We start from the raw sequence: 14,038 nt of genomic DNA, 5'->3' as shown, positions 1-14,038 counted from the left end.
TTATATACAGCATTTTGGTTTTCGATTGCTTTGTGTGGGTTGTATTTCCTTAGTGAACTTGCATCTGGTAGGAACTTTGGGCTGATAGCTGTTCAGGCCTGAGGGAGAGTCCATCTGCCTTTATTATCAGGGACCCACAGTCATTAACTTCTATGTGCACTGTGCTTTCTCTTCTTCTAATCTTTCCAAAACACATTTAAACAACAAATATGAATCCAAAATTAAGTTAAAATGCATGTGATATTTTCAGCCTAAATAACTCAACTGAAGTGACAAAAATATTAATCAATTTATAGGTATTGTATTACAATGTGCTCTTTGGCTGAATAATAGACTTTTTGGGTATCAGTTCAGTTTTTTTATATTGATATATTCATTGATTCAACTAAGTTTCAAACAGACAAGTTTCCTGCCCTCAATGAAGTTTATACTCAGTTTCACATATATAGAAATGTGGGGCACCCTAGCTCTTAGATTTGAGGGGGAAATATCATATTAATATAGATTTATTTACTGTCGCAATTTTGAAACTACAATTATTTATTTATTGTGGCAAGTGTGAAGTTTAAAGATGAAGTAAGAGAAAGACAAATATTTTGTATAATACGACTTTACAAACACATTGCCATTACTATTTTAGTACATTATTAAAAATGTACAATAAAACTGTTTTAAAATGTATGTTTGTGTGAATATGTGCATATTTTTCACAACCAAGAGTAACTGCACTAGTTACTCCTTTATAACATATTTTTTTACCTAACAAAATATTTTTAAACAAGATTGCATTAGATAGCTACGGTGTATTTCTTTGTGTGAATGAGCCATAGATAAATAAATACCTAGCATTGGTTGACCTTGTGTTCAACAGAACAAAATGTTGCCAGGTCTCTGGATCATTCCAATGATTTCTGGCACTTACGAGTTTCACCCTTGAAGCTATTGTGAGTTCAACCCACCTCACTAAGAGTCTCCTTCCTTTACTAGTCAATTCTGCTTTATCAAGCGCGATGCTCGCCTCTAGCGATTGAACCCTCCTGATGATTTGTCCAAAACAAGTAGCCTGGACAGTGTTGTATTGTAAAATCTGTCAGGTTGTCACTGGCTCATCCCTGCACCATGATTCCAGGCCATTCTTTCTAGTTTGCCTTCGTCTAGAATCTTGGCTGCAATCTGCTCATCAATAATGACCTTGCTGTTATTTGAAACACCCGTGTCATAGCTTCTATAATCACAAAAACACACAAGTGACCACAAACTGACAGGCAGGTAGTGGGTGAATGTAATGGACATGGGTCTAAAAAGTGCAACTCTTATGACAAAAAGCCATGTACCTTGTTAAACCTTTAGAAAAGCACACTATAAACTTTATGTGGGCACAGATTTTTGTCCTTTGTGTTCACTGATGAATTCCAACATTTAGAATAGTGTTTGACACCAACTATACAAATACATTCAATAGATATTTGTTCAATCTTTTCCATTATCATTTCCAAAACATCTCCTTTCCATTATAATTCAAACAGCCAGGTATGAAATTGCCCATTTCCTTAAATCTTCATCAACTCTGGAGTTTTTATTCTTAGCTTTATAGACAGAATATGGTATCTCATTGCAGTTTTTATTCTAAAGTCTTTCTAGCAGAAGTACGTGTAACATCAAATCATGCTTCCTTGATCAAAAAAACAAATTTTATAGCATAAGATACATGTAGCTTGATTTTGACTGAATGTCTCAAAATCTGAAAACTTTGACTAAGCAAAGTCTAGCAGGAGGATTTTGTGTTTGGAAATCATATTTCAGACTATGACGAAACCATATCACTTGGGAAAAGTCACTAAGAGTGCTTCACTATTATTTCTTAGCATATAAAGAGTCTATCAATGCAAATGCTGTACTATATTTCAAAAACTTACCTAATAAAGAAAGTTCAGTAAGATAGATGTGGTGCTGCTGCTGAAGATTTAGCTCTCCACTACTTCTGCAGAGGAGTCCTTGAATGCTGCACACAGGAGCTGGTGTTCCAGTTGAAAGGTTGGAAGTTGGGGTCTATGCTGAGACATCTCAGAAGAAAGGTGATTTATTCCCTGAATGATTACAGTCACCGAAAACCCTGTGAAGCACAAATCCGTGCCTACGTACGTGGGGCTGCCAGGAGTAGAAATGGACTCTATGGCAATTGGTTGTGTTGTGTTGTTGTATTAGCTCCCTATGAAACATGAGCACAAGAAAAAAACTCACTGCCATCCAGTCAATGCCAACTCATATCGACCCTCTAGGATCGGGTAGAACTGCTGCTGTGAGTAAAGAATCTAATCCTTTACGGGGGCAGAAAGCCCCATCTTTCGACCTGCTGGTGGTTTTGAACTGCTGACCTTGAAGTTAGAAGCCCATTGTGACCACCATGCCACCAGGACTTCTCCTTAAGCACAACAGAAGATGTTTTACTATAAAAAGCTACAGGGACAAGTCATAGAATCTAGATTAGGAACTCCAATTTAGAACTATGATGAGGGCAGACACACACAAATATTTTCTGGGAGCTGTCTCTCACTAGCATAAGCAGCTAACACATACTCAGCTATGAAGTGAAGGTTGGTAGGCCAAGTCCACATTGGCGACCCTTGGAAGAAAGGTCTAACCATTAACTTCCCCAAAAATCATCCATTGAAAGCCCTGTGGAGCGCATTTCTACTCTGACACACATGCTGTCACGAGTCAGCGTCAATGTGACACCAACTTGTTTCTCACCAAACAACTGCTTCTTTTCTCTTGTTCTCACCTTCTCCTCTCTTGATCGCCCCTCCTCCACGCCCCCCTACCACCCAACACACAGTCAGTTTCTCTATCTCTTTCTCATTCTGCCCCCTCTCTCTACTTCAGCACATGCATGTGCCCAAACATGGTCCTGCCCTAGGTCTACATCCCTTTCCTACAGCATTTGATTGTGATCCCGTTCCAAACTCTTCAGAGATAAAATCAGATATCTACTTCTCTCTGGGCAGGTGTCTCTTCTCCCTCTTCCCCAAGTACAATCTGCCATGAGCGTGTGGCTGGCATCACCAAGTATAAATACGAGAATAAGTGCCCACCGTAGATGTGGCATCAGTTTTCAAACATGAAGGTATATGAATTGTAATTATCCCCAAAGTCATCTATCACAATATCTCTGCACTTGTTTGATGTTAGTACAAAAAATGTAGGTAAAGTGGAGGTTTTTCTAATTTTATTGTTTGTCCTTTCCAGCTCACAAGAGAACAAAACACTACCCAGTCCTGCACCACCCTCACAATTGTGCTTATGTTTGAGCTCATTTCTGCAGTCACTGTGGCAGTCCATCGTGTCCAGGGCCTCCCTCTCTCTCACTGCCCTCCACTCTACCAAGCACGACGGCCTTCTCCAGAGACCCGTCTCTCTCGATAGCAGGTCCAAGTATATGAGACAAAGTCTCCCCATTCCTGCCTCCGAGGACAATTCTGCTGTACTTCTTTCAAGACAGATTTATTTGTTCTTTTGACAGTCCTTGGCACTTTCAATATTCTTCATCAACATCATAATTCAAATACATCAATTCTCCTATGGCCTTCCTTATTCGGTGTTCAACTTTCACATGCACATGAGGGAATTGAAAATATCATGCCTGCATGTCTGAATCCTCAAAGTCATATCCTTGCTTTTCAGCAATTTAGCGGTCTTGTGCAGCATATTGACCCAATGCAATGCATCACTCGATCTCTTGACTGTTGCTTCCATGAGCATTGACAGTGGATCCAAGCATGATGAAATCCTTGACAACTTCAATCCTTTCTTCGTTTATCATGATATTACCTCTTGGTCTAGTTGTGAGCCCTGGTGATGTAGGGAGTTCGTCATTGGGCTGCTCACCATGAGGTCCGCAGTTGGAAACCCCAGCTGTTCCACAGGGAAAGACGAGGCTTTCTACTCCCATGAAGAGTGAAAGCCCTCTATGGCCACTGTGAGTCAGAACTGATTTGATGACAGTGAGTGTTTTGAACTTTACATTGAGTTATCATCTGTTCTGAAGTCTGCAAACCTTTCTCTTCATCAGCAAATGTTTCAAGGCCTCACTTTCAGCAAGTAAGGGTCTGTCATCTGCATATTGCAAGTTGTTAATAATCATAATTCTTCCAATTCTGATGCTGTACTCTTTTTCATAGAAGCCAATTTCTCAGATTATTTGCTCAGAAAATAATTTTCTATAGTAAATCACTCACCTAACTTGAGTACACAATTTGAAGTATTTTTTTCCATTAACATTTAAGAGTAACTCATGATATGTAAAGGTTTTTAAAAATATATAGTTTTAATTCTATTGTTCAGCTTCCTGATATTTATTTCTCAACTTAAGCATTTTTCTATTTGTCCATGTCAGAGATCTTTGAGTCCATAGAAACAAAAATGTTTTTAAGTTTATTTTTTGTTTTACCAAGTTTAGGTGCCTATTCATAGTTATTTTTACCTGGGCTACATATCTAGCAATTTTGGTACTTTCTTGCAGTACTGTTTTTCTCAAAATTATCTGACTGGGCAAAAATTAAATAAATGAACAAAGCTATTTCTTTCAATGCCACATTTCAAGCATTTTTAAAAGATAATCCATTCTTAACTGTTCTTTCTATGTTAAGCAAAATGATTCACCTGAACTTATGATTTGATAACGTATTACATGTACTTCTTTCCGTTCTCTTTACGAACAATAGTTTTTTTAAATATATTTCTCTCCTACAATTCTGTTGTAATTTAAATCGATTATGGGATAAAGCTAAATTATTCCCTATTTCTTATTTAGCTAATTTATAACAATTAATCTTCTTAGTTCTAGCTAGGATTGTTTTTCATGGAAAAAGAAAAGAAATTATACATGTTACACCTACGAAGTCCCTGGGAGAGACTTGGCTTTCTACTCATAAAGAGTTACCCTTTCAGAAAGGCAATTCTAGTCTTTCTTAAAAAAAAATAAATACATAAATAATCTAACAGTTTTATTGACATATAATTCACATACCATAGAATTCAATGGATTAAACATAATTAAAAGAGTTGTGCACTCATCACCACAATCAACCTTAGAACATTTTCTTCATTCTTGTACTCACTATTATTAGCTCCTCACTACGGGTGACTATTTTGGATTTAGACTCCAACTGCCAACGCTTTGGCTAGCAGTCACATTGCTTGCTATGAGATGGTATTGTTGCTAGTTAGTTGGTTATCGTCGAGCCGGTTCTGTTTCATAGCAAAGTAGAACGAAATGCTTCATAGGGTTCCCCAAGGCTCTGACCTCGCAGAATCCGATTACCAGACCTGTCTCCCAACGTTGCTATGACTCAGAATTGGCTCAATGACAGTGAGGGTTTTTTGTTTTGTTTTGTTTTGTTTTTGTAGGGGGTCTCTGTGTGGTACAAACAGTTTAAGCACTCTATTAGTCAAAGCAATTGGAGGCCAAACCCACCCCGAGGCATCCCAGGACACAGAAACCCCTGAGACGCACTCTACTCTGCACACATGAATGGCCATCGGGTAGAATCAACTTGATGGCAACTAACACGTTATCCCTATTAACAATAAACTACTTAAATCAAGTCACCTCTATCATTAATATCTATCACCCTGGCCTTTACACTGAAAGTCTTGCAATATATGATAAATTGACTAAATTTTCAGCGTTGGCCATGTTATACTTTTGTTGCTTCCACTATTCAGATATGTCTTCAAATTGTGATAATATGACTGATGGGGACTGTCTCATCATGGTTTTGGCCACAGTGATGCGCATCAATCACAGAGACAGCCAAAGATGTCAAATGTGCTGGGATGCTCTTTAATCCTGTGATCCCAGAAAGTCACGACTGTCAGCACAGATCCAGCAATTGTCTAGACCGGTGGTCCCTAAGCCGTTCCAGTTAGGAGAACTGTGTTATACCAGAAAGCACTGCTGGTATAACAGCAGTTTAGGTTTTTGTTTTGTTTTGTTTCACAAAAGCACACAATGACAAAAACTGAGCATTTTGTAACAAATACCTTTCTAGATATTTGAACTGCTTCACCAGCTTCTGTTCTCTGAAAATGACGCCCATCTCTTTAGAGGTGGCACTTTGTACTATGTGCAAGGTTAAGAATATGTGTAAATGAACCATTTGTTAATGTATTAGCTATAATAACCCTTCACTTCCTCAAAGAAATAAGTGTGAAACATGCTATTTATTTAGTCTACAGGCAGTCCTCTGTGCTTTGAAGAAGATGAGAACCCCTGATCTAGAAAATGTACTCTTTATAAGATCCATTCTTACCTTAATGATTCGGATCATTGAAGGAAAAGTTTTATTGTGGTTTGCTTTTTGTCTTATTCTTTACTAAGCATTATTGCTCAACTCAGTTCTCTACTTTGGCTGACATATACAGACTAAGCCTGTGATTTTATTGAAAACTATGCTTAATGTATCACAATTACCCTCCCATGATCTGGATAGGGTAAAATTATGAGTATATTTCCCCAAGGTGCAGTAAAATAGTTTATTTATTACTACTTCCTCAACATCTCACTCAAAAGTGGTTAGATCTTGAAATGTCATTAACTAGGCTTGTGTAGGCAAGCACAATAATTTGACTTCAGGAAGCCATTATCAGCACCAGCCTCCCTCCTGCCAGGGCCAAAAGATATTATTTACAGAAATGAAGCAGTGTATTACGCATGCTACATTCTTAGAACATGTGTGTGTGTGTGTGTGTGTACACAATCAGATTTTCCTGTTTAAATGCTTCTATGTTGCATAAATTTATTACATGTTCCCCACATTTTTTTCTTTAATCCTATTATGCTCTTAAGCTTCGTACTCTAGCCCTACCCTAGTAGTCTATCATGTTGTATGCACTTCTCTGTGCCAGACAAGAACCCTTGCCTCCTCCAAAATCTGATTCAAAACGTAAGAACAGTCCAAAACTTAAGAACAATATAAATTCCTTGTGATTTTATACCTTCTCTTGATAGTTACTACATTTGATTTCAAATGTTCTGTCAAATCACTCAGGGTGGTAGTGGAGGGGTGGAAGCGTACAGAACATATAGTAACATATTCAGTTTGAAGCACTCTTGGCCTTGTGATGTGCTGTAATTGCAGTGAGCTCCTTATTTCACAGATGTGTTTATGTGCTTGCCTCTATCTCTGCATCTTGACAATGCTTTGCTAGAGCCTCCGGCAACATGGCTTGTAAGTTTGGGGTTGTGTTTTTGTGGTTGTTGTTTAATTTCTCCAGATGGTGTTAATTACAATTTATCACTGTTGACTAAGCAACAAATATATTTTTCCCAATGAAGTGTGGTGAAACACTTTGCAGTTTGTTTATTTATTAACTTAACCACTTAAAATTATTTATTGATCACCTTTGGAGTACCTGCCACTGTGCCAGGCACTAGGGACACAGGAGTAAATGAGACAGGATCAGCCCCTGTGAGTTTACAGTCCAAGGTTAAGTCTAAGTATGTGGCCAAAGCCATCTGATCAAGTTACGTGAATCACGAAGCATCAGCCCACTGCTCACGTTAGTCATAGAAACTAGATTATACTCCTCCTCTGTCTCCATTGCTTTTCTCACTAACTTATTTATTACTGTTAATATACTCCAGGCACAAGTAGATTACAGTAGCTGTGAGAAATCCATATATTTTCGAAGGAGCGAGAGTGGATCACATATTCCCTGGCTTGACCTTGCAGCAGGTCAGCATAAACACAGAGGAAAGGAATGTTACCTGCTGCCAACTATTGTTAAGAGAGTCCAATGTGAGATCCACCCCCAGAGCACTGCTTGATGTATCGCCCTCTGTCTCTAGGTATGTCAGCTGTGAGAAATTCATCAAATGGATATCTCAACAGTAAATATATTTGAAATTATACTTGACAGAGAAAAGCCAGGGGAAACTATATATGGCTTCTTAACTCTCTCATACTTGCTGTATGTCTTAGAGTTTGCCAATATCATTATTAATATTTGCAGTTGCTTATGAATCTTATTTGAATGCCAACACAGCTTTATGGGTGTGCTGTTTTAAATGAAAAAGATAACAACAACTAGAATGGTGATTAAAAACACACTATAAACTTAGCACCTTCATAAAATCCCAGAGCTCTTTATAAAAGCAATAAAACAATGAACTGAAATAACAGCTGTGCTAATCATAAGCTAGTTAAAAAAGATAACACTTAGGAGTTTAGGGGTTTTTAAAAAATCAATCAATAAAAATATGCTGAGTTATAAGCTTATGAAGGCTAACTTCTAGAGTTCTCAAATGTAGGATGGTAGAATAGATAACTCAACACACAAGTTAAAATTACTCTTAATTTGAAATGGGGTAGAATATCATGTATATGTCATTGGACTTTTATTTTATTTTGACCAAAATTGTCAATTAACCAGATATATATTTATTTTTCAAAAGAAAAAAGTAAAGCATTTTTAGAAGACGCGGATAATAATTATTTTTAGTTTCAAGAAACTATTAGTACTCTTTTATCTAGATCTTTTATGTTTCCTATCAATAAAAATTAAACTCACTGCCATCAAATTGATTCCGAGTCATAGTGACCCTCTACACTGATTACAACTGCCTCTGTGAGGTTAGAGCAAGTGATAGTCACTTTACTGATCTGAAGTACTCTAGAATTTCAGTGATCAGTCTATTTGACGATATTCACTGCAGTATACTTACTTTAGCAAGAAAATCAAACAAAATTTCAGCATGATGACAATGCTCCATTCAACAGAGAATATTTGCGAAGAAGGCAAATCTTTCTTGACATTGCAAAGCCACAGCAGCCTGTGGCTTGAGTCCCACAGTGTAAGAAACGGATCCGGTGTGCAGACTACTGTCCTGAGAAGTGTAAGGAAGAAAAGAAAGCAGGGCAGTCATTCATTTTATGCACCTATGAGCCCAAAGTAGGCTCTCTATATTTCAAAATACACATATCTGTCTAGATAGAAAGAGAGATAGATATAAATATATACACACATCCAGATACAGCTTCGAAAAGGACCATTTTCTATAAAAAGAGAAATCGATTTCTTTTTGGGTTTCAAGATTAAGCCAGTCACCAAAAGCAATGCTTATCAAATTGTACATTTATTTTTATAGTTCAGTAAGATGATGTTTCGCCTTTTATTTTTTCAAATAATGATCTCCAAAAATTGAAATAATAAATAAAGCTACCATCTACTGATGGTTTCCATTTGCCAGGTCTCATAGTAAACCCAAACTCACTGCTTATAAGCTGATTCCATCACAATGGCCCTCTAGGACAGAGGAGAAATACCCCATAGACAGTAAATTTTTATGGAAGCCAACTCTCCCACCTTTTCACGTAGAGCTATTGGTGGGTTCAAGCCACTGACCTCTAAGTTAACAGCCGAGTGCTTTAATTATTGAGCCACCAGGCATGATAGTAGGTCTGTGGGGTCTTTTAAATCCTCCTCAGCTATGTCAGCTAGGTACGATGATATCTATTTTATAATGAGAAACAGAGAACGCTTACAGTCTAAATCTACACAGTAAATATCAAAGCCAGGATTCAAAACTGTGAACATTTGACTCTGTGTCCTGGACATTTCACTGTTCTGCACCAAACCAGCAAGCAAGATTCTATCTTGTGAGTATAGTGAAGTGGAGATACTGGGATTCGAGGGTTCCGTGTGCTAAGCCAGGGGGCAGTGCCTTCTGGAGATAGACAAGAGAGGAGGCAGAGACACTGCCCAGGATCATCACCAAGACAAAAGAGTTATGTCCCCTGCTCCTCTAACTCCCTCTCTATATTGGGGTTCCTGTTTATTTCCTGTCTCACGACTCTGCTGAAGCCAGTTTCAACTGCATTTCCGTATTGAAGGAAATGTGCCCATTTTAGACATGAGGCTATATTCCGTTTGCACTGTAAGTTTACCATAAACCCAAGTCTCAGTGCCTTAACCTCTGTCCTGGTAACCGGCTGTTCTTGACTCTGGACCTTATGAATAGAGTCTGAGTGGCTACTGAGCATGAGTAGATCAGGACTAAGGGCAGAGAAGGAGTTTGATGTGCGCACTCTGGCTCCATCCATTTGTTATAGTTTCCACTTCTCCTTCTGTAGCCTTAGAATGACTCGGCCGGTCTCACCGCCTCACCAGGACGCCAACCAGTGCCTCTTGTGCTGATGGGCCCAGCTTTTCTAACTGATGAGTCTGAAAATTACAAAAAGGGAATATATATGTGTATATATATATATATATATTGTGTGTGTGTATATATACATAGAGAGAGAGAGAGAGAAACAAAAAAATACAGAGTGACTGTTGACACCAGGTCAAGAGACACATTTGTTTCTCATTTCCCCCAGAGCCTGCAATGACCTGATTGCACACATGTCCTTGTTTGGAGGTGCTGTTGACTCACTTCTGACTCCTAGCAACCCACATACAGAAGAACAAAAGACTTCCGGCCTTGACTGCATCCTCACAGTCGCTATTCTCTTTGAGCCCTTTGTTGTAGCCACTGCGTCAACCCATCTTGTTGAGGGTCTTCCCCTTTTACACTGGCCCTCCTCTGTCCCAAGAAAGATGGCCGGGCACCAATAGTGCTGACAAAGTAACCACCGGGTTATTAGCCCTTGGACTTCCAGAGTCATGCTAACAAGAACCTTAGGTCAGGCCTTTAAAACTAAAATTGTGTTTGTGTGTGTGTGTGGTGTATGTGTGTGTGATTTTAAAACATATATATCTATGTTTTTATTTATAGGCACAAAACCAAGAAGATATCTGAATTCCACAGGGCAAACAGAAATACATTAACCTCATAAAATATTTTTTGCTGAAATGATTCAACTATTCTTTAATACATTAGTTTTAACTAGAAACCTGAGAACCGACTAAAACATAGGTTAGAATAAAAGAATTGTAACCGTCTGGTAAGATAGAACATACAGCCTTAGGAGCAGATTTAAATCAATAATGATGTCATAGAATAAACTCCGAGTATCCTACAGTGCAGGAAATGTTTCAGGATTGCCTAATTCGGTTTTTATGGTGCCAGGCACCTTAGCGGAATCTGGATTGGTGTTATCTCCACTTGTCTGTCAGTTTGTCAGACTGCATGCGGTGGCTTGTGTGTTGCTGTGATGCTGGAAGCTAGTTCACGGGTGTTTCAAATGCCAGCAGGGTCACCCAGAGTGAACAGGTGCGGCAGAGTTTCTGGACGAGGCACACACTATGACGAAGGACGAAGTGGTCCCTGCTGAGGAAGTGACCAGGGAAAACCATGTGGACGGGATCAAAGCATGGTCAGAGAGCAAGAACCGCAGGACACGAAGCAGCGCATCGTAGGAGCGAGCACAAGAAGGAGTCCCTCAGCTTGGAAGACACGCAAAATGTGACATGTGGCGCTGGAGCAGGTCTGCTGTGCATAGGGTCGCTGTAAGTGGAAACCACCTTGACGGCGCTTAACAGATTTGTGCCAAGATTGAGTGTGCATCCGCAAACCTATCAATCAATCCCTCCTTTACCTGGGCTCCTAAATCTCCGGACTACAGTGACAGCGTCTCGGAGGGAGCTCTGATCTTTTTATAGCCGTCTCTAGAATTCAGCAAAACTCTCCCACCTCAAGATGATTCGCCATCAGTAGGGACAGCGCCACGCAAAGAAGGCCAAGGAAGCAGCAGAGTGAACAGTACACCTCTCCGTACCTTTCTAGTGGGAGGCCGGCCCGTTCAGAGACTCAGAGCTGCACTGTCATGACCTGATGGAGTTAGCCTACGGGTCAGGGCGAGCCTCAGGGGAGACCCACCAAGTGCGTGGGAAGAATGTTCTTTCAGCTGCGCGTTCGGCAGTTTGGTTTCCCCCATTCTACATAACGAGAATGGACCGTGGGGCGACTTCCCACCCTTGTTTTCCCGATGCCAGCTGGCACTGCGCCTACCGCCTGTGTTTGTGTGACCTCATTTTCTTCTTGCTGTTTTGGCTCCACCGCAGGTCCCTATCTCTGTGCTCTTTTCCCGAGACCTTTCGCCCCGCTGACCTAAGTGATCCCTTCTCTGGGTTTTATCGTCACAACAATTAACCCAGTTATAGGGCTACGGCTAGCCGGACTTGGGGTACTTCTGTTAACACTCATTCCATCCATCGGGTATTTCTCTAAGCCTACTGCCCCAGGGACCAGTGGCCTACTGCCCTCCTGATAATGCTGGTACTTTGCTTTTGAACAATCAGGCCATGAGAGAGAGCTTTACAAGAGGAGCTTTTGTGCTGTCAGCTGTAGACAAGGCAATCTATTCAGCATGAACCCGCACAGGAAAGCCAGTCTGGCAGACAGAAAACAAAACAAAACAACAACCACACACAACAAGAGTAGAATGAATTAACTCAGCTCTTCTAGGGCAACCTTCCTTGTTGAGAAGTTAGTCTTGGAATCAGATTGCAAATGGCCGTGCCTGGTTCCATTACTTGCTGTGAGATCTTAAACACATTATTTAACTGATTGGTGCCTCAATTTCCTTATCTGTAAAGAGGGGATAGATTTGGAGGGAGGGTAAGGATGAGGGCAAGCATGAAAACGCCTAGAACAGTGCCAGCAGATAGTTAGTGCTCAATAAATAATTAATGATACATAGTCTATCAATCAATTTCTTCCACCTTAAACACAAAACCATCAGTGCACTCCAGAAAGGCCCTGGCCTAGAGCAGAAAGAAGAGCTAAAGTGAGGTTTTTCCTCACAAAAGATATTAGAAAATGTTGTGGAGTACTCACATTGCTACCCCAACAATGACCAATGCTACCCCAACAATGACCAATGTGAGGCAGAGGCAAGGAGAAATGAATCCTAAGGCTTCTTACAAATACTAGTTGAACTATGGACATTCACCTCCACGGTGGCCATAAAAGCATCCAGGTGAGACTCATTCTGCCCTGCCAAGCAAGCAAATCTCCACAAGAGTACATTGTTTTTTAACAGAGGGACTTGACGTTATTGAAACAAACTGTCCCAGGCACTGTCTGTCCTTTGTCAGGTATGGCTCCTTCCCACTAAACACCAACATTCCTCACGTATCTTAGAGAGGCCAGAAGCCCTCCCCCACATACCCACGCTTGCACACCCCTGTGGAGGGGCGGGGCATGACAGGGAGGTTGCAATGTCCAGAAAATAGGCCTTGGGGAAGAAACCTAGCACGGTGATACCAAGGAATGTTTAGGGTGGCTGGACTCCACTGTAAGACCTTATCTGGAAAAATAACATCAACATTAATATTGGAGTAAATCCATTTAAAAAAACCAGTTATTGGAGCACACCCATTTGTTGAATTTTCTGAGAAAATGATTATTCTGTGTTCTCAGCCATTATACAAAAGTTTATCAAATGCCTGCTGGGGTGAAGCAGTACTAGATATATATCCTTTAAATTTATCCTTTAACTCTTCAGCTTTAAAAGATTTATTTGGCCCAGCACACACAAAAATTAGTTTCTCCAACCCTTAACTCCAATTTCCTTTCTATTTAGTAGTCATGGTTCAAACGGCAACTTAGTTTTGAGCTCCAAGTAGTGTCCATAAGAACAATATGGCTTAAAACCATTTTTTTATTTCTTGCTTTGTTTGTGAGGATAAGTCAGAGGACTGGCAATACTTCTGATCTTCTGATCTTAATGCTTATTGTCCTGAAAGATCACATTGATTAATCCTAACAGAGGTGAGACAAGCACATCGTTATTCAAGCACAGCTAGACTCAAGACGCACATAATGATCTAACCAAACACTCAGAGCCTGCATGCTGCTGTGTGATTAGGTCCAGTCAAGTGCGCTGCACACCATGACATACAATAGATGTTATAGGGGATTGCTAGTTTCATACAATAGACTACACATGGCCAGACCCGATGCCATCTGCTATGTTTAGCCCACTGTTACACCTATTGTATCAATCTATCTTGCTGAAGGTTTTCCTGTCTGTCTTTCTTCCTTGCTGACCCAAACATTATGTCCTTTTCTATTCGGAGTCAGGATTGGTTG

The sequence above is a fragment of the Echinops telfairi genome, unplaced genomic scaffold, assembly GCF_000313985.2.
Source record: "Echinops telfairi isolate 266 unplaced genomic scaffold, ASM31398v2 ScPeMD7_443;HRSCAF=831, whole genome shotgun sequence".
NCBI lineage: Eukaryota > Metazoa > Chordata > Mammalia > Afrosoricida > Tenrecidae > Echinops > Echinops telfairi.
Note: the sequence above shows the minus strand (reverse complement) of the source record.